The sequence below is a fragment of the Halichoerus grypus genome, chromosome X (genome assembly GCF_964656455.1).
Source record: "Halichoerus grypus chromosome X, mHalGry1.hap1.1, whole genome shotgun sequence".
Classification (NCBI taxonomy): Eukaryota; Metazoa; Chordata; class Mammalia; order Carnivora; family Phocidae; genus Halichoerus; species Halichoerus grypus.
In genome coordinates, this window is record NC_135727.1 from 61236192 (window position 1) to 61258788 (window position 22597).

Sequence of the window (22597 nt, forward strand, 5' to 3'; positions counted from 1 at the left end):
CTTCAATATTATAAAAGCCAAATATGAAAAACCCACAGCTAATATCATCCTTAGAGGGGAAAAAATGAGTTTCCCCAGAGATCAGGAATAAGACAAGGATGTCCACTCTCACCACTTTTATTCAACCTGATATTGGAAGGCCTAGCCACAGCAATCAGACAACACAAAGAAATAAAATGCATCCAGACTGGTAAGGAAGAAGTAAAACTTTCACTATTTGCAGATAACATGATACTTTATATAGAAAACTTGAAAGACTCCACCTAAAATCTGGTAGAACAGATAAATGAATTCTGTAAAGTCACAGATTACAAAATCAATGTAAAGAAATCTGTTGCATTTCTATACACTGATAATGAAGCAGCAGAAGGAGAAATTAACAAAAGAGTCCCATTTACAATTGCACCAAATAATAAGACACCTAGGAAGAAACCTAACCAAAGTGATGAAAGAACAGTACTCGGCCAAGTATAAAACACTTATGAAAGAAATTGAACATGATACAAAGAAATCAAAACACACTCCATGCTCAAGGACTGGAAGAACAAATATTGTTAAAAAGTCTATGCTACCTAAAGCAATCTACAAATTTAAAGCAATTGGTATCAAAATACCAAAACATATTTTGCAGAGCTAGAACAAACACTCCTAAAATTTGTGTGAAACCCAAAAGATGCTGAAAAGCGAAAGCAACCTTGGAAAAGGAAATCATAGACACTTTAACAATACTTGTTCTTCCAACCCATGAGGATGAGGTGTTTTTCCATTTCTTTATGTAATCATCAATTTCTTTCATTAGTGTTCTATAGTTTTCAGAGTACAGATCTTTTACCTCTTTGGTTAGATTTATTCCTGGGTATCTTACAGTTATTGGTGCAATTGTAAATTGGATTCATTCCCTGATTTCTCTTCCTGCTGCTTCATTATTGGTGTGGAGAAATTAAACAGATTTTTGTACATTGATTTTGTGTCCTGTGACTTTACTAAATTAGTATATCTGATCTAGCAATTTTGGGGAAGATTTTTGGGTTTTCTATATAGAGTATTATGTCATCTGTGAACAGTGAAAATTTGACTTCTGTGCCAATTTGGATGCCTTTTATTTGTTTTTGTTTTCTGATTGCTAAATTTAGGACTTCCAGTACTATGTTAGATAATAATGGTGAGAGTGGACATCCCTGTCTTGTTCCTGACCTCAGAGGAAACACTCTCAGTTTTTCCCCATTGAGGATATTAGCAGTGGGTCTTCCATATATGGCCTTTATGATGTTGAGGCATGTTTTCTATCCCTAGTTTGTCGAGGGTTTTTATCAAGAATGGATGCTGTATTTTGTCAAATGCTTTTTCTGCATCTACTGAGAATATCATATGGTTCTTTTTTTTTTTTAAATATTTTATTTATTTGACAGAGAGAGACATAGTGAGAGAGGGAATGCAAGCAGGGGTAGTGAGGGAGGGAGAAGCAGGCTTCCTGCTGAGCAGGGAGCCCAATGTGGGGCTTGATCCCAGGACCCTGGGACCATGACATGAGCTGAAGGCAGACGCTTAACAACTGAGCCACTCAAGCGCCCCAATCATATGGTTCTTATGATTTATTTTATTTATGTTGTGTATCATGTTGATTGATTTACAAATATTGAACCACCCTTGCAGCCCAGGAATAAATCCCACTTGATCATGCTGAATAATCCTTTTAATGTACTTTTGGATTTGATGTGTTAGTGTTTTGTTGAGAATTTTTGCATACAGGTCCATCAAGGATAACATCTTGTAGTAGTCTTTTAGTGGAATCTTGGTTTTGGAATCAAGGTAATTCTGGCTTCATAGAATGAGTTTGGAAGTTTTCCTTCCACTTCCAGTATTTGGAAAATTTTTAGAAGAATAGGTATTAACTCTTCTTTAAAAGTTTGATAAAATTCCCCTGGGAAGTCATCTGGCTCTGTATTTTTGTTTCTTGGGAGATTTTTTATTACTGATCCAGTTTTGTTGTTGGTTATTGGTCTGCTCAAGTTTTCTATTTCTTCCTGTTTCCGTTTTGGTAGTTTATATGTTTCTAGGAATTTATTTCTTCCAGATTGTCTAATTTGTTGGCATTTAATTTTTCATAATATTATGATTGTTTCTATTTATGTGGTGTTGGTTGTGATCTCTCTCATTTGTGATGTTATTTATTTGGGTCCTTTCTGGTTTTTTTTGATAAGTTTGGCTAGGGGTTTATCAATTTTATTAATTCTTGCAAAGAACCAGCTCCTAGTTTAATTGATCTGTTGTACTGTGTTTCTATTTGTTTGTTTCTATATAATTTATTTCTGCTTTAATCTTTATTATTTCCCTTCTTCTTATGACTTTAGGCTTCAGTTGATGCTCTTTTTCCAGCTCCTTTAAGTGTAAAGCTAGGTTGTGTATTTGAGATTTTTCTTGCTTCTTCAGGTAGGCCTATATTGCTATATACCTCCCTCTCAAGATTGCTTTTGCTGCATCCAAAAGGATTTGGACTGTCATGTTTTCATTATCATTTATGTCCATGTAATTTTTATTTCTTCTTTAATTTCCTGGCTGACCCATTCATTCTTTAGTAGGATGTCCTCTAACCTCCATGTATTTTTGTTCTTTCCAATTTTTTTCTTGTGGTTGACTTCAAATATTGTGGTCAGAAAATATGCATGGTATGGTCTCAATTATTTGTACTTGTTGAGGCCTGATTTCTGACCAAGTATAGGATCTATTCAGGATAATGTCCTGTGTGCACTTGAACAGAATGTGTATTCTGTTGCTTTGGTGTGAAATGTTCTTAATATATCTGTTAAGTCCATCTGGTCCAGTGTGACATTCAAAGTCATTGTTTCCCTGTTGATCTGCTTAGATGATCACTCCATTGCTGTGAGTGAGGTGTTAAGATCCCCTACTATTATTGTGTCATTATCAATAAGTTGCTTTACATTTGCCATTGATTATTTTATGTATTTGGGTGATCCCACATTGGGGGTATAAATATTTACAATTCCTAGATCTTCTTGTTTGATAGTTCCATTTATTATGATACTCTGCCTTTCTTCATCTCTTGTTACAGTCTTCGTTTTAAAATCTAGTTTGTCCGGTATAAGTATGGCTACTATGACTTTCTTTTGATGTCCATTAGCAAGTAATCTATACATTTAATGCAATCCCTATCAAAATACCACTAACATTTTTCACAGAGCTAGAACCCAAACAATTCTAAATTTTGTATGGAACCACAAAAGTTCTTGAATAGCCCAAGCAAACTTGAAAAAGGTAAAAAAAAAAAGCTGGAGGAATCACAATTCTGGACTCTCAAGTTACATTACAAAGATGTAGTGATCAAAATAGTATGGTACTTGCACAAAAAACAAACACGTAGATCAATGGAATGCAATAGAAAACCCAGAAAGGGAACCATAACTATATGGTAAATTAATCTTTGACAAAGTATTAAAGAATATACAATGGAAAAAATGCCAGTCTCTTCAACAAATGGTGTTGGGGAACCTGGACTGCAAGATGGAAAGGAATGAAACTGGACCACTCTCTTACTCCATACACAAAAATAAATTCAGAATAGATGAAATACCTAAATGTGAGAGAGGAAACCATCAAAATCCTAGAGGAAAACACAGGCAGCAAGTTCTTTGATATTGGCTGTAGCAACTTCTTCCTAGATAAGTCTCCAGAGGCAAAGGAAACAAAACAAAATGAACTATTGGGACTTCATCAAGTTAAAAAGTTTCTGCACAGTGAAGGAAACAATCAACAAAACTAAAAGGCAACTTTCAGAATGGGAGAAGATATTTGCAAATGACATATCTGGTAAAGTGTTTGTATTCAAAATCTATAAAGATCTTATGAATCTTAACACCCTAAAAAACAAATAATCCAGTTAAGAAGTGGACAGAAGACATGAATAGACATATTTTCAAAGAAAACATTAAGACGGCTAACAGACACATGAAAATATGCTCAACATCACTCAACATCAAGGAAATGCAAATCAAAACTGCAATGAGATATAACCTCACACCTGTCAGAATAGCTAAAATGAACAACACTAGAAAGAACAGGTGTTGGCAAGGATGTGGAGAAAGGGGATACCTCTTGCACTGTTGGTCATAATGCATACAGTTGCAACCACAGTTGAAAACAGTATGGAGATTCTTCAAAATGTTAAAAATAGAACTATCCTATAATCCAGCAATTTTACTACTAGGTATTTACCCATAGAATCAAAAATTATAATTCCAAGGGATACATGCACCCCTCAGCATTAGTTACTATAGTCAAATTATGGAAGCAGCCCAGGTGTCCATCAATTAATTAATGGATAAGGAATAAGTGATATATATGTAGAAAGGAATATTATTAGGCCATAAAAAAGAATGACACCTTGCCATTTGTAATGACAAGATTGGAGCTAGAGAGTGTACTGCTAAGTGAAATATGTCAGTCAGAGAAAGACAAATACCATATGATTTCACTTATATATGAAATTTAAGAAAGAAAACAAATGAAAAAGTTAAAAAAAAAGACATATAGTGACAAATCAGGAAACAGGCTTTCAATTATTGGAAACACAGTGATGATTACCAGAGGGGAGTGATGTAGGGATATGGGTTAAATAGATAGTGGGAATTAAGGAATGCACTTGTGATAAGCAGCAGGTAATGTACAGAATTGTTGAATCACTATACTGTAAACATGAAACTAATAAAACACTGTATATTAAGAAAAAATATAGTTTTGCTGCATCCCAATAGTTTGGATCATTGTGTTTTTATTTTTATTTGTCTCCATGTATTTTATTTCTTTGATTTCTCTGTTGACCCATTGGTATTTTGGTAGCATATTTTTGTCTTTACACGTTTGTTTGTTTGTTTCAGTTTTCTCATGTGATTGATTTCTAGCTTTATACCATTGTGGTTGGAAAGATCCAGTGTATAATTTCAATATTCTTTAATTTATTGTGACTTGTTTTGTGGTCTATGATGTGATCTATTTTGGAGAATGTTCCATGTGTTCTTGAAAATAATATGTATAATAAAAAATAAGAGTATATAAAATATGTATAATATTTACCATACCATATTGTATACAGTATTTATTATACAAATAAAAATATGTATAATAAAAATAATATGTATATAAAACTATGAGTATTTTTAGATGGAATGCTCTTTATATATTTGTTATGCCTTTCTCATCCCAAGTGTCATTCAAGGATGCTGTTTCCTTATTGATTTTCTGTCTGGATGATCTATGCATTGCTCTAAGTGAGATATTGAAGTCCCCTGTCTCGTAGTACCATCAATTTCTCCCTTTAAGACTATCAATATTTGCTTTATGTATTTAGGTGCTCCAATGTTGGGTGTATAGATATTCGCAATTGTTATATTGTCTTGGTGGATTGATCCCTCTATCGTTATGTGATTTCTTTCTTTGTATCTTGTTGTAGTCTTTGTTTTAATATCTATTTTGTTTGAGTATTGTTACTCTGCCTATTTCTTCTTTGCTGTGTTTGCATAGTAAGTAGTTTTTGTCCCTTTACTTTCAGTCTGTATGTGTCGTTAGGTCTGAGGTGAGTCTCTTGGAGGCAGCATATAGGTGGGTTTTGTTTTCTTTTTATTTATCCATTCAACCACCATGTCTTTTAATTGGAGCATTTAGGCCATTTACAGTTATTATTTTTTTTCTTTTTTAAAGATTTTATTTATTTGATAGAGACACAGCGAGAGAGGGAACACAAGCAGGGGGAGTGAGAGAGGGAGAAGCAGGCTTCCCGCCGAGGAGGGAGCCCGATGCGGGGCTCGATCCCAGGACTCCGGGACCATGACCTGAGCCGAAGGCAGACGCTCAACGACTGAGCCACCCAGGCGCCCCTACAGTTAATTATTGATAAGTATGTACTTTTTGCCATTTTGTTATTTGTCTTCTGGTTGTATTATTGTATTTCTTTGTTCCTTTCTTCTTTTCTTGTTCTATTTCTTTGTGATTAGTGAGTTTCTGCGGTGTTTATGCTTGGCATATATATATATATATATATGTTTTTGGTTACCATGATGTTCATATACAACATCCTAAGAACACAGCAGTCTAAATTAAGTTGATGGTAATTTATGTTCAAACACATTCTAAAAAAAAACAAAATCTTCTTTAATCCCTCCTCCATGTTTATATATATGCTGTCATATTTTAAATCTTTTTATTCATAATTTTCTTACATCTAATTCTGGCCTTTTTTTTTCCCTTTAACAAAGTCCCATCAACACTTTTTGTAAGGTTGGTGTAGTGGTGATAAACTTATTTAAATGTTGTCTGTCTGGGGAACTCTTTATTTCTCCTTCAAGTCTAGACTACAGCAACCAGTATTCCCAGGTGGTCTCCCATCCAAGTACTAAACAGGCCCAAGCCCTCTTAGCTTCCAAGATTAGACGAGATAAGCATGTTCAGGGTGGTATGGGCATAGACTGTCCTTCAATTCTCAATGATAAACTTGCTGGGTAGAGTATTCCTTGCTATATATATATTTTTTGTTCCTTTCAGCACTTTGAATATACCATGGCAGTCCCTTCTGGAATGTATATTTTCTGATGAAAAATTATCTGATAGTCTTATGGGTTTTCCTTGTATGTAACTTTTTCTTTTGTTCTGGCAAAATATCTAAAGCCAAAGTAGGTGTCATCTGGGGTGTACCAGGGTTCTCAGAACATGGGGTGTCCTGGCTGAGCTACTAGAGACAAGCCTGGCACAGGTAGGGATGTTATGGGATACTCTATGGAGGGGCCATCTTGGTGGAATGGCTGGGGCTGGCTTGGATTAGCAGCCTGGGTCTTGCTGAGGTGGTAGGCATGTTAGGGTATCCAATCTATGCACTGGTTTGTGCTTTCAAAGTGGTGGGGGAAGTGTAGACCCTGTTTGTCAGCACCTCCCACCCAGACAGTTCCAGCAACTTCCTATTCATTTGGTGGAGTTGTAGGGCTGTCTCTATCATATGCTAGTTGTTTTTTTAAATCACAGTTTTTTTTTTCCCCTGTGCCCTAGGGTGCCTGGAGCTGTTGTGAGCTACAATACCCAGTGCTTACTGAGGCATCAGGCTGATTAGGACACCTGAGCTATCCTACCATTCAGTTATTAAGGTGGAGGGAGAGCATAAACCTTGTCCACTAACTCTGCCCACCCAAAGAACATTCCAGCAGCTCTCCTGACATTTGGTAATGTTCTGGAGCTGTTTCTTTTATATACTAGTTGCTCTTTTAAACCACAGCTATTATTCTATGCCCCAGTGTTTCCAGGGCTGGTGATGGCCTAGGGGACCTGGGCCCTGAGAAATCAGCAAGCTGGCTATCATGTCTGGACCCTGCTTCAGTCTGCATTTTCAAGGTGCAGGAGGGAGTATAAATTATGACATTTTCTCATGGCTTTGACCCAGAGAGTGCTCCTCTACAGTTTGACAGAGTTCTGGAGCTGGTTATTCTATAGGCTACCTGCTTTTTTAAACTGTGGCTTTTTTCTTTGTCCAAGGAATACAAATCTGCTGTAGGTTCCTCAGTACTATCCCTCCCCACTGAAGTTTACAGTATGAAGGTAAGGGATTCCTTCATTACTGTGTCTCCATCTTTCTTAGCTGTACTCTCTTGCTATTCTCTTTTGCTGTTCTCTCTTTTGTTGTGCAAAAACTATTTAGTGAGACTTCAGTTCAGCTGCAGGAAGAATTGCTCTATAAATAGGTATAGTTTGTTGTGTACCATGGAAGAGGTGAGTTCAGGGTCTTCCTACATTGCCATCTTGGACTGGAAACAGCTTTTATGTTTTTATTACACTGATTAGTGTCTTTTCATTTCAGTGTGAAGAACCTTCTTTCAAAATTTCTTGAAAAACTAGTCTAGCAGTGATAAATTCCATAGATTTTGTCTGAGAGAACCTTTATTTATCCTTCAAATCTGAAGGATTACTTTTCTGGATAAAGTATTCTTTACTGGCAATTTTCATCTTTCTACACTTTGGTTATGTCATGATGCTTTCTTCTGGCTTGTTGTGTTTCTACAAAGAAATTTTCTGATGGCCAAATGAGGGTTCCTTAGTAGGTTTCTTTCTTTCTTTCTTTCTTTCTTTCTGTTTCCCCCTTTGGCTGACTTTAAGTTTCTTCCTTTATCATTGATTTCTGACGGTTTCAATATAATGCATTTTGGAGAAGTTCTTTTTGCATTGAGACAAGAGTGTTCTGTTAGCTTCATGGATTTGTATGTCTAAGTACTTCACTATTATTAAAATGACCTCTTCTATTATTCCTTTAAATAAACTCTCTGCATCATTCTCTTACTCTTCTTTTGGAATCCCAATTATTTGAATATTTGCTTTTCTGATAGTATCTGAGTTTTAGCATGGTTTCTTCACTTCTTAAAAATCTTACTTCTCAGGGAGGAGGAAAAGATGGTGGAGGAGCAGGGGACCCCATTCCAACCAGTACCCTGAATTGAGCTGGATATCTAACAGAGAACTCTGAACATCCACAAAATCAGACTGAGATGTAAGAAGATATATCTGGATATCTACAAACAGAATATTGCAGGTGGTTGGTTTCAAGGTATAAAGCAGGGAGCTGTGATTCCACAGGCAGATATCAGAAGATAAACAGAAGGGCAAGGGAGCTGTCAGGATCCTGAACCACTGGTGAGCGATAGCCTCCTGTGCTGGGGACAGGGCACAGACTTGCAGACCAATAGCAGTGGGGAAAGGACTTTAGGGAAGCCCCATGGACTGAAACCTGGAGCGGCAGGGCCACACATGCGAACTGGGGATGGCTGGTGGTTTTAGAAGCACAAAGGGCAGAGACGTGCCCTGAACTGAAGGTGAGGACTGGGAGTGCAGCTGAGGGGCGCACAACCCAGGACGCTGCAGTTTATGGAAGCACAGACAGAAATGGAGATAGTGTGGCCTGGAGAGCTCATGGAAGAACAGACTGTGATCTCTCTACTCTGAGGCAGAGGGTTGGAATCGATCTCTTCTGCTCTGACTCTAGGAAGAGAGGTGGAAAACCACCAGGGAAAGCCACCAGAGAACCAAAGCCCCCCAAAAAACAGTTTCCACTGAGCCCATCCTCCGTGACAGCGGGCAGGGCAACTCTGTCCAAACAAGGTTGCCTGAGTAACAGCACAGCAGGCTCCTCCCCCAGAAGACAGGCTGGAAGAACAAGAGGCCAGCAACTTTAAGGTCCCTAGAAAACAGGACAATCTTGCTTGGGTTGTGCTCAATAATTTGGACTCTGTACATTCCCTCAACTACCCCTCAACAGAATGACTAGGAGGAAGAACCCCCAAAATAGGAAAGACTCAGAGATTGATTCTGTCACAGATTTAAAAATGGACACAGATATACCCAATATGTTGGAAATGGACTTCAGGGAAGCAGTTGTGAAGACGATAGTTAGAATGGAGAAATCGCTTAATGGCAACATAGAGTCTCTAAGGGCAGAAATGAAAGCTGAACTGATGGAGCTTAAAAATTCTACCAATGAGATCCAATCTAATCTAGATAATTTAACAGCTAGGGTAAGCAAGCAGAAGAACGAATTAGTGATCTAGAAGACCAATTAATAAACAAGAGGGAAAAAGAGGAGGCCAGGGAAAAACAACTCAAAATCCATGAAAATAGAATCAAGAAATAAGTGACACCATGAATCTTTCCAATGTCAGAATTATTCAGATCCCTGAGACGGTGGAGAGAGAGAAAGGACTAGAAGATATATTTGAGCAAATCATAGCTGAGGACTTCCCTAATCTGGGGAAGGAAACAAACATTTGTGTCCTAGAGGCAGAGAGGACCCTTCCCAAGATCAAGGAAAAGAGGCCAACGCCCCAGCATGTAATAGTAAAACTCCCAAATCTTAGAACCAAGGAAACCATCTTAAGGGCAGTTAGAGGGAAGAGATCCCTTACCTACAGAGGGAAGAACATCAGAATAATGTCAGACCTATCCACAGAGACCTGGCAAGGCAGAAAGGGCTGGCAAGACATATTCAGGGTACTAAATGAGAACATGCAGCCAAGAACACTTGACTGGCAAGGCTGTCATTGAGAATGGATGGAGAGAAGAGGAGCTCCCAAGACTGGGAGAAACTACAAGGATATGTGACCACTAAGCCAGCCCTGAAAGAAATATTAAGGGGGGTTCTATAAAGGGAGAAGACTCCAAGAGTAATATACAACAGAAATTTACAGAGACAATCTATAGAAACAAGGAATTCACAGGCAACAGGAAGACAATAAATTCATATCTTTCAATAATCACTCTCAATGTGAACAGCCTAATGATCCCATAAAATGGCACAGGGTTGCAGGTTGGATAAAAACACAGGACCCATCCATATGCTGTCTACAAGAGACTCATTTTGACCTAAAGATATATCCAGACTAAAAGTGAAGGGATGGAGATCCATCTTCCATGCCATCGGACCTCAAAAGTAAGCTGTGGTAGCAGTTCTCATGTCAGAAAAATTAGATTTTAAGCTAAAGACTGTAGTTAGAGATGAAGAAGGACACTATATCATTCTTAAAGGGTCTGTCCAACAAGGAGATCTAACAATTCTAAATATCTATGCCCCCAACATGGGAGCAGCCAACTACATAAGCCAACTTTTAACCAAAATAATGAGACATATTGATAATTATACATTAATTGTAGGAGGCTTCAATACTCCACACTCAGCAATAGACAGATCATCTAAGCAGAAAATCAACAAAGAAACAAAAGCTTTGAATGACACACTGGACCAGATGGACCTCATAGATATTTACAGAACATTCCACCCTAAAACAACAGAATACTCATTCTTCTCGAGCGCACATGGAACTTTCTCCAGAATAGACCACATACTGGGTCACAAATCAGGGCTCGACGGGTACCAAAAGATTGAGATTATTCCCTGCATAGTCTCAGACCACAATGCTTTAAAACTGGAACACAGTCTCAGGAAAAAACTTGGAAGATATTAAAACACCTGGAATCTAAAACCACCCTGCTCAAGAATGTTTGGGTCAACCAGGAAATCAAAGAATTCCAGCAATTCCAATTCATGGAAACCAATAAGAATGAAAACACATCAGTCCAAAACCTATGGGATACTGCAAAGGTGGTCCTAAGGGGGAAATACATAGCCATCCAAGCCTCACTCAAAAAAATAGAAAAATCCCGAATTCATCAACTAACTCTCCACCTTAAAGAACTAGAGAAAAAGCAACAAATGATGCCTAAGCCACACATTAGAAGAGAAATAATTAAGATTAGAGCAGAGATCAATGAATTACAAACAAGAAAGACAGTAGAGCAGACCAACAAAACTAGAAGCTGGTTCTTTGAAAGAATTAAGAAGATCAAGAAACCACTATCCATACTCATCCAAAAGACAAGAAAAAGGACCCAAATTAATAAAATTATGAATGAAAGGAGGAGAGATCATGAATCACACCAAGGAAATAGAAAAAATTATTAGAAATTATTATCAACAACTCTATGCCAATAAATTGAGCAACCTGGAAGAAATGGATGACTTCCGGGAAACCTATAATCTCCCAAGACTGAAACAGGAAGAAATTAACAACCTGAATAGGCCAATAACCAGTAACGGGATTGAGGCAGTGATCAAAAACCTCCCAAAAAACAAGAGTCCAGGGCCTGATGGATTCCCTGGGGAATTCTACCAAACATTCAAAGAAGAAATAATACCTAGTCTCCTGAAGCCGTTTCAAAAATAGAAACAGAAGGAAAACTTCCAAACTCAATCTATGAGGCCAGCATTACCTTAATCCCCAAACCAGGCAAAGACCCCATCAAAAAGGAGAATTTCAGACCGATATCCCTGATGAATACGGATTCCAAAATCCTCAAAAAAATCCTAGCTAATAGGATCCAGTACATTAAAAGGATCATCTACCACGACCAAGTAGGATTTATCCCCGGGATGCAAGGGTGGTTCAACATTCGTAAATCAATCAATGTGATAGAACACATTAATAAGAGGAGAAAGAAGAACCATATGGTCCTCTCAATTGATGCAGAAAAAGCATTTGACAAAATACAGCATTCTTTCCTGATTAAAACTCTTCAGAGTATAAGGATAGAGGGAACATTCCTCAAGTTCATAAAATCCATGTCTGAAAAACCCACAGCAAACATCATCCTCAATGAGGAAGAAATGAGAGCATTTCCCTTAAGATCAGGAACACATCAAGGATGCCCACTTTCACCACTATGGTTCAACATAGTACTGGAAGTCCTAACAACAGCAATCAGACAACAAAAAGAAAAAAAGGTACTTAAATTAGCAAAAAAGAAGTCAAACTCTCTCTCTTTGCAGATGACATGACAATTTATGTGGAAAATCCAAAACACTCCACCCCAAAATTACTAGAACTCATCCAGCAATTCAGTAATGTGGCAGGATACAAAATCAATGCACAGAAAACCGTTGCTTTCTTATACACTAACAATGCAACTGTAGGAAGAGAAATTAGAGAATCAATTGCATTTACAGTAGCACCAAAAATCATAAGATACCTCAGAATAAACCTAACTAAAGTGGTAAAGGATCTATACTCTAGGAACTACAGAACACTCATGAAAGAAATTGAGGAAGACACAAAAAGATGGAAAAACATTCCATGCTCATGGATTGGAAGAATAAACATTGTTAAATGTCTATGCTCCCCAGACCAATCCAGACCTTCAAGCCACCCCGATCAAAATTCCAATGACATTTTTCAAAGTGCTGGAACAAACAATCCTAAAATTTGTATGGAATCAGAAAAGACCCCAAATCGCCAAGGAAATGTTGAAAAAGAAAAACAAAGCTGGGGGCATCACGTTGCCCGATTTCAAGGTATATTACAAAGCAGTGATCACCAAGACAGCATGGTACTGGCACAAAAACAGACATATAGACCAGTGGAACAGAATAGAGATCCCAGATATGGACCCTCAACTTTATGGTCAAATAATCTTCAACAAAGCAGGAAAAAATATGCAATGGAAAAAAGGCATTCTCTTCAATAAATGCTGCTGAGAAAATTGGACAGCTATATACAGAAGAATGAAACTCAACCCTTCTCTAACACCATACACAAAGATAAACTCAAAATGGATGAAAGACCTCAATGTGAGACAGGAATCCATCAAAATCCTTGAGGAGAACATAGGCAGTAACCTCTTCCACATAGGTCACAGCAGCTTCTTTCAAGATACATCTCCAAAGCGTAGTGAAACCAAAGCAAAAATGAACTTTTGGGACTTCATCAGGATGAAAAGCTTCTGCACAGCAAAGGAAACAGTCAACAAAACAAAGAGGCAACCCACGGAATGGGAGAAGATATTTGCAAATGACACTACAGACAAAGGGCTGATATCCAAGATCTATAAAGAACTTCTCAAACTCAACACCCAAAAAACAAATAACCCAGTCAAAAATGGGCAGAAGACATGAACAGACACTTCTCTGAAGAAGACATACAAATGGCTAACAGACACATGAAAAAATAGTCAACATCATTAACCATCAGGGAAATTCAAATCAAAGCCACACTGAGATGCCACCTTACACCATTTAGAATGGCAAAAATTGACAAGGCAAGAAACAACAAATGTTGGAGACGTTGTGGAGAAAGGGGAACCCTCTTACACTGTTGGTGGCAATGCAAGGTGGTACAGCCACTTTGGAAAACAATGTTGAGGTTCCTCAAAAAATTAAAAATAGAGCTACCCTATGACCCAGCAATTGCACTCCTGGATATTTACCCCAAAGACACAGATGTAGTGAAAAGAAGGGCCATATGCACCCCAGGGTTTATAGCAGCAATGTCTGCAATAGCCAAATTGTGGAAAGAGCTGAGATGCCCTTCAACAGATGAATGGATAAAGAAGATGTGGTCCATATATACAATGGAATATTACTCAGCCATCAGAAAGGATGAATACCCAACTTTTGCATCAACATGGATGGGACTGGAGGAGATTATGCTAAGTGAAATAAGTAAAGCAGAGAAAGTCAATTATCATATGGTTTCACTTATTTGTGGAACATAAGGAATAGCATGGAGGCCATTAGGAGAAGGAAGGGAAAAATGAAGGGGGGGAATCAGAAGGGGATATGAACCATGAAAGACTATGTACTCTGAGAAACAAACTGAGGGTTTTAGAGGGGAGAGGGTTGGGGGGATGGGTTAGCCAGGTGATGGGTATTAAGGAGGGCACGTACTGCATGGAGCACTGATTGTTATATGAAAACAATGAATCATGGATTACTACATCAAAAACAAATGATGTATAGTAACTAACATAACATAATTAAATTAAAAAATAAAAACTTTAATTCTCTCTTGTCTTCTAATTGAATTATTTCTATGTCTCTATGCTCCTAATTATTTATTATTTCTTCTTTCTGGCCCACCTTGTTACCAATGATCTCTATCCCTTTATTCATCTCATTTTTGAATTCATTTGATCCAGAATTTTTGTTTTTTTCTTCTTTTTATAATTTCAATCTCTTTGGTAAATAATTCATTAATTTTATTCCTGACTTCAATGAATTGTGTTTTGTTTTGTTTTGTTTTAGTTTACTTTTAGTTTATTAACGTTTTCCATACTGTTATTTGATCATCTTTATCAGGTAGGTCACAATATTCCATGCTTTAAGTTTGGTTGCTGAATTATCATTTTCCTCTCGTGACTGTATTTCTTTGATTTGTGTTCATGGTATTAGTTTTTGCATTTGAAGTAGGTGATACCTCCTTAAGTAAGCTTTTAAGTTTTCTTTGGTTCTAAATGTTCAAGAGGCCGGCTATCACCAACTTTTTTTTTTTTTTTTTTTGCATTCCAGAAGGTGGCACTATAGCACAAGTTTGTGGATTCTGTCTTGCCTACCTACCTTGAGCATTCTCCGTATAGATTAGAGCTTACTGTTTTCAATACACTCAGGAATGTGCCCAATTTGCTGGCAGGAGAATCGGGGGAGTTCTGAGTTTAGCACTTGAGACTTGTAGGGTGCCCACAGGTCTAGTGGGGAGGTCCTCAAGTTGGACACTTCCAGAGCTTTTTTGGTGGACCTTGCTGTTGAAGTCCTGAAACAGACATCAAGAAATGCATTCCTTTATTGCCCTTTGTTATTTTTATCTGTTTCCTTCCTTTTCTCCTTCTCCCCCAACCCCCAGTCATGGAAGTTTCTCTTAAAAATCCACGTGCTGCTAGGGAGAATTAGGTTTCTCCAGCCACAACTTGCACATCTGGGGTAGCCAAGTAGTAATTCTCTTTTGCCTTCCAACTTTTCTGTTGGAGCGGTTACTGTTGCCACTACCAAAAGTTTATTCCCTTGTACTTTTGCCCTAGGGAAGGAGACAGCTTTGGTGAGTTCCTCTCTCTCCTATGTCCAAACATGTCTCTATTGCATTCTCATGGTGTGGTGGAATCTCCCTTCAGGCATGTTGGACTTCTATAAATTTTCTCTTGTCTTTGGGTATCTGTCTAGCTTTTCATTCTCCAGGTTTACCACTCTCACCATGGTGAATGGAAATGGGGGAGGTTTGCAGACTGCCTTAAATTCACAACTTTTACAGAAATCTTGTTTGCTTATTTTTGGAAGCACAAATAGGCTAGAAACCTCTCAGGTCCCTTGGTGTAAGGTAATTTTCTTCAGTTAAGAATGTCCAATTAGTTGTTAAAAAGAGGGAGAGAAAAGAGGAATGGCTTACATCTCAATGATGCTGACATCCAAAGATCAATCATTTTAGATATCATTTATTAATTCCCTATTATGATATGGAAGAATATAGATAATTATACCACACACACACATACACACACTCACATGCTTATATACACAACCACTTCCTTCACCCCCTCCATTTTCTTAAAACAATTAACAATTTTAAGTTGAATCAATATTTATAATATACTGGATTATGACTTCAATAATAACTAACTCATATTGTACTATGAATATAGTTCCTTTACAGTATAGCTTTCTGTTTTTGTTGGGAGGCAATATACCACAATATATATGTGATATATATATATAGTGAAATATTACTCAGCCATAAAAAAGAATGAAATCTTGCCATTTGCAACAACATGGAGGAGCTATAGAGTATTATGCTAAGTGAAATAAGTCAGAGAAAGACAAATATCATCAGTGTCTTATAGTTTTCAGTGTACACGTCTTTCATCTACTTGGTTAAATTTATTCTTAGGTATTTTATTCTTTTTGTTACAATTGTAAATGGGACTGTTTACTTAATTTATTTTTTGATAGTTCATCATTAGTGTATAAAAATATAACAAATTTCTGTATATTGACATTGTATCCTTCAACTTTAACGAATTCTTTTTTTAGTTCTGACAGTTTTTGAGTGCAGTCTTTAAGTTATTCTATATATACTATCATGCCATTTACAAATAATGACTGTTTTACTTCAAATTTGGATGACCTTTCTTTCTATTTCTTGCCTAATTGCTCTGGTTAGGATTTTCTATACTATGCTGAATAAAAGTGGCATGACTGTGCATCCTTACAACTCTTTCTGACATGAAGAAATTGATATTCTGAGGGGTTGCTTACAGCCACATAATCAGGAATATGGCAGAACTTGGGCTGGAACACGGGTCTCTTTACTTCAAGTTTAGTTTTATACACCACACCATGTTGCTTCTGGGTACAATAAATGTTCCTTGCCTTTCACCACCACTAACATATATCAATACAACAATCTGAAAATATGAGCTCTAGTGCTTTCAATGTGAGGCTTCCATCTCACCAGTGCATTTTATGTAAACCAATAGTAATACCATGGAAATTTCTAAAGCAGTCCATGAGAAAGGTTTCCTAAGGAAGTCTTACATATGGACATGAAGACACTTTACTTTTCATTACAGCATAGGTACACATAGCATCAATAGTCAACAAAATGATCCTTTGTTGGAGTGAAGGGAGGCAACATCTTTATTTATCAAGAACAAAACTAATCATATCTTGGAAGGAGGACTTAGTCCTCCTAGTGTTTCTTATATCTGTCCCAATCTTTGAGACAGCTAAAGTAATGGTTATAAGCACACTCTGGAATCTTTCCCAGAGATTTCTCAGCAGACTTCCCCTGAAGTCTAATTAGCCAGGTTTCAACATATACTCATTCATGAATCAATTATTGGAAAGGAGAATGAATGGAATTCTTGTGATTGGCTTAGTCTACTTAGAATTCCCTTCAGTCTGAGGAAAGACCAGGTTTTGTGGAGTAAACAAAATTGGGTCTCCTGTAAATAGAAATAAGAAAAGGAATTACAATAAGGTAGGCAATCAATAATATTTCTACAGTTCTTTCCCAAAGAAAACAATGTATTAACATTATTTTCAGTTAAATCCTATTGATTTTTTCAGTAAATTACTGCAACTTTGGGACTCTTCAAAGCAGAGAAACTATTCAGAAATCCTTTTTTTAGACTTCAGCTTTAGATTTTTTCTATTTTTTTTGTGTGTGTGTATACACACACACACACACACACACACACACATATATATATATACCATTGTCATTTTAATGAAGCTTATTTTAATAGATAAAATAGCCTTGGTTCTTCCATTCATTTATCTTTAGCACTTCTTTGTTTACAAATACAGCTATAGGTTCAGGTAGAGAACTGAGGGAATACAGCTGTGTTGGGCTTCAAAAACAATGTCCAAACAAGTTTTCATATTTGAGTTTTCAATAATTTTAGTCATATAAAATCTCTACATTGTGTTCTGAAGCAGTCCATTTTTAAAAGTGCTGTTTTCTTGAAGAGAGAGAGAAGGAGGTAGAAGATTAATTTGAGGAAATAATAGCTGAAAATTTCCCTAATCTGGGGAGGAAAACAGACATTCAGATCCAGAAGGCACAGAGAACTTCCATCAAAATCAACAAAAGCAGACCAACACCAGGACATATTATAATTAAATTTGCAAAATATAGTGATAAAAAATAAAAGGAGCAAGAAAAAAGAAGTCCTTAACTTACAAGGGAAGACCCATAAGGCTAGCTGCAAATTGCTTACCAGAAACTTGGCAAGCCAGAGGGGAGTGGCATGATATATTCAGAGTGCTGAACTGGAAAAATCTGCAGCCAAGGATACTCTATCCAGCAAGGCTATCATTCCGAATAGAGACATAAAAAGTTTCCTAGACAAAAGAAAGCTACAGTTGTTCATGACCACTGAACAGGCCCTGAAACATTAAAGGAACTCTTTGAGTGGAAAGATTAAAAGTGACAAAAACATGAAAGGAAGAGAGAAGATCCCCAGAAATGACAAAACAAGTAATAAAATGGCAATACATCCATATCTATCAATGATTACTCTGAATGTAAATGGAAAACTTCCAAATTTATTCTATGAGGCCAGAATTACCCTGATACCAAAACCAGATAAAGACTCCACACCAATATCCCTAATGAATATGGATACAAAATTTCTCAAAAAATACCAGCAAACCAAATCCAACAGTACATTAAAAGAATCATTCACCACAGTGAAGTGGGATTTATTCCTGGGCTGCAAGAATGGTTCAATATTTGTAAATCAATCAACATGATAAATTGATAAAAGAAATCATAAGAACCATATGATCTCAGTAGGTACAGAAAAAGCACTTGGCAAAGTACACCATCCATTTCATGATAAAAACCCTCAACAAGGTAGGTTTAGAGGGAATTTACCACAACATAATAAAGGACATATATGAAAAACCTACAACTAATATCATCTTCAGTGGGGAAAACCTGGGAGTTCTTCTTTGATGGTCAGGAACAAGACAGAGATGTCTACTCTCACCACTGTTATTTAACATAGTACTGGAAGTCCTAGCCACAACAATCAGAGAACAAAAACAAAAGACATCCAAATCAGCAAGGAAGAAGTCAAACTTTCACTATTTGCAGATGGCATGATATTCTATATAGAAAACTCAAAAGACTCCACCAAAAAAACAAAAAAAAACAAAAACAAAAACAAAACCTGATAGAACTGATACATGAATTCGGTGTAAAGTCACAGGATACAAAATTGATGTGCAAAAACCTGTCACATTTCTATACACCAATAATGAAACAGCAGAAAGAGAAATCAAGGAATCAGTCCAGTTTACAATAACATCAAAAACCATAAGGTACCCAGGAATAAACCTAGCCAAAGAGGTAAAATATCTGTACTCTGAAAACTAAAACATCAATGAAACAAATTGAAGATGACACAAAGACATGGAAAACCATTTTATTTAGCATATTAATATGATGAAATACAGTGATTACTTTTTGAATTTTGAAAAAGACATATTTTAGGGAAAAATTTTACATTTGTGATGTATCCCACCTTTTATATAATGTTGGATTCTATTTGCTAATATTTGGTTAGGGATATATGTTCATGAGATATATTGGTTTAAATTTTCTTTCATTTTTTTTTTTTTTTTTTTTTAAGATTTATTTAGGGACACCTGGGTGGCTCAGTCAGTTAAGCATCTGCATTCAGCTCAGGTCATGATCTCGGGGTCCTGGAATTGAGCCCTGCCTTGGGCTCCCTGCTCAGCAGAGAACCTGTTTGTCTCTCTTCCTCTGCTCCTCTCCCCGCTATTTCTCTGTATCTTTCTCTCTCTCTCAAATAAAACCCCAGGTGCGCCTCATGTTTATCTGGCTTTGGTACTAGGGAAATATAGGCCTTATAAAAAAAATAGAATATATGCTTTCCAATTGTATTTTATGAATTAGTTTATTTTAGTCTCATGATAGTTATTTGTTAAAAGATTCATGCAATTCATAATGAAACCATCTGGGACTAAAGGGTTTTTTTTTTTTTTTTTTTTTTTTTGTGTTTTTTTTTTAAGATTTTAAGTTATAGGGGCACCTTGGGGGCTAAGTTGGTTAAGCATCTGTCTCTTGGTTTTGCTTAGATAATGATCTTAGGGTTGTGAGATCCAGCTGAGCCCTGTGTCGGACTCCTGCTGGTCATGGAACCTGCTTAAGATTCTGTCTCCCTTTCCCTCTGCCCCTCCCTCCCATCGCATGTGCTTTCTCTTTCTCTCAAATAAATAAATAAATAAATAAATAAATAAAAATATTTTTTAAAAAAGATTTTAAATTATAAATTCAATTTATTTACTAAATATATGGATATTCATATAATCTATTTCAAATAGGAAAGTTGTGTTAGATTGTGCATTGCAATGATTGGTCAATCTTAGCTATGGTCTTCAAATCTATGGGCAGAAGATTAACCATGTTGTTTTCTTATTTTCCACTCAATATTTGTAGAAATATTCCCTTTCACTCTTGTTATTGGTAATTTGTGCCTTCTTCCTTTTTTTTTTTTTTTTTGCTTGGTTAGCCTGGCTAGAGATTTATCAATTTTATTGATCTTTTCAAAGAATAAAATTTTGGTTTTATTGATCCTCTCTATTCATTTTGTGATTGCATTTTCACTTACTTCTGCTCTAATTTTTATTTCCTCCCTTCCATTTACATGAGGCTTAATTTGGTCTTGGTCCCTAGTTTCTATCTAAATGTGGACAAAGGTTATTATTTAGATCTTTCATTTCTAACATATTAATAAAATGTATACATTTCCTTCCCATAATTTTAATGTAATGTATTTTAGTTTTTATTTAGTCAAAATATGTTTTTAAAAATTTTTCCTTAGACTTTATTTTTGACCCATGATTTATTTACAAATACAGTGTTTAATCTTTAAATATTGCCAATTTTCAGGTAACATTATGTGACTTCTTTGTAGTTTAATTTCATGATGATCTGAGAGTCTGTATTTTATGATTTCATTTTTTTTTAAAGTTTCTTAAGATTGTTTTATAGACTGGTGCCTAGGTGATTCAGTTGATTAAGTATCTACCTTGGACTCAGGTCATATTCTCAGGGTCCTGGGATGGAGCAATACATAGGGCTCTTTGCTCAACAGGGAGTCTGCTTCTCCCTCTTCCTCTGTGTACTCTCTCTCACTCTCTCTCAAATAAATAAATTAAATTAAAAAAAGGTTGTTTTAGGGATGCCTAGGTGGCTCAGTATTTTAAGCATCTTCCTTCTGGTCGGGTCATGATCCCAGGGTCCTGGGATTGAGTCCCGCATTAGGATCCTTGCTCAGTGGGGGGCCTGTTTCTCCCTCTGCCTGCCGCTCCCCCTGTCTTTGCCTGCTCTCTCTCTCTGACAAATAATTAAACAAAAGCTTTTAAAAAAAGATTGTTTTAAAGATCAGAATATGGTGTATCCTGTTGACTATTCCATATGCACTTCTTAAGAACATGCATTTCTGCTACTGTTGAATGGAGTGGTCTATAAATTAGATCAAATTGGTGGATACAGCTATTCATTTCATCTATAACTTTACTTGAAGCTTTTTTAAGATTTATTTATTTATTTATTCATTGAGAGAGAGCATGACAGGGAGAGGGAGAGGGAGAAGGAGAGAGAAAATCTCTCAAGCAGACTCCACGCTGAGCATGGAGCCCAATGCAGGGCTCCATCTCATGACCCTGAGATCATGACCTGGTCTAAAACAAAAAGTCAGACACTTAAGGGACTGAGCCACCGAGGTGTCCCATACCTTCTTTTTTATTAATTATTGAGAAAGGAGTTGTAAGTCTCCAACTATAAATGTAAATTTTTCACTTTCCTTTTCCTTTTTAGATCCTTTATTTTTTTGCCTCAAGTATTTGAAGCTTAGCTTTAAGGTTCATATATGTTTAGAATTAAGTATTTTGGGGCAATGAGCTCTATTATCAGTATGAAATGTCTGCTTTTATATCCATATTATTCTTTGTTCTGATCTTTTTTTTTTTTTTTTTTTGACACAGAGAGAGAGAGAGAGAGACAGTGAGAGAGGGAACACAAGCAGGCGGAGTGGGAGAGGGAGAAGCAGGCTTCCCACTGAGCAGGGAGCCCGATACGGGACTCGATCCCAGGACCCTGGGATTATGACCTGAGCTGAAGGCAGACGCTTAACCAACTGAGCCACCCAGGCATCCCTATTCTTTGTTCTGAAGTCTGCTTTATCTGAAATTAATGTACCTAGTCCAGATTTCTTTTGATTAGTGCTAGCAAATTTTACCATACTTTCACATTTTCATATCTATGTATTTATACTTCTTAAGACCCTTTTGAGTTTTTATGGCTTTTACTTTTTAAATCAGTTTAGGTTTATAACAAAATTGAGAGGAATGTATATGGATTCCCCATATACTCTCTCTTCCCACACAGGCATAGATTCTTATTATCAACATAACTGACCAAATTGGTACATATTTTTATGAAAGATGAACCTACACTGACACACTGAACTCACCTAAAACTTGAAATTTACTGTAGAGTTCACTTTTGGCATTGTACATTTTCTGGGTCTGGGCAAATGTATAATGACATTTTAAAAATAATTATATTGTACAAAATGTTTTCACTGCCCTAAAAATGTTCTGTGTTCTGCCTATTTACCCCGTCCCAACCCCTGTTAATTATCATTTTGTTTTACTGTCTGCCTAGTTTTATGTTTTTCAAAATGTCATATAGTTGGAATCATACAG

General features: G+C 36.6%; 1 pseudogene; it reads right to left on the reverse strand.

The window, feature by feature from the left end:
- Nucleotides 1-6359: 6359 nt before the first annotated feature.
- On the reverse strand, nucleotides 6360-6477 carry LOC118519718 (5S ribosomal RNA; annotated as a pseudogene).
- Between the last annotated feature and the right edge of the window lie 16120 nt (nucleotides 6478-22597).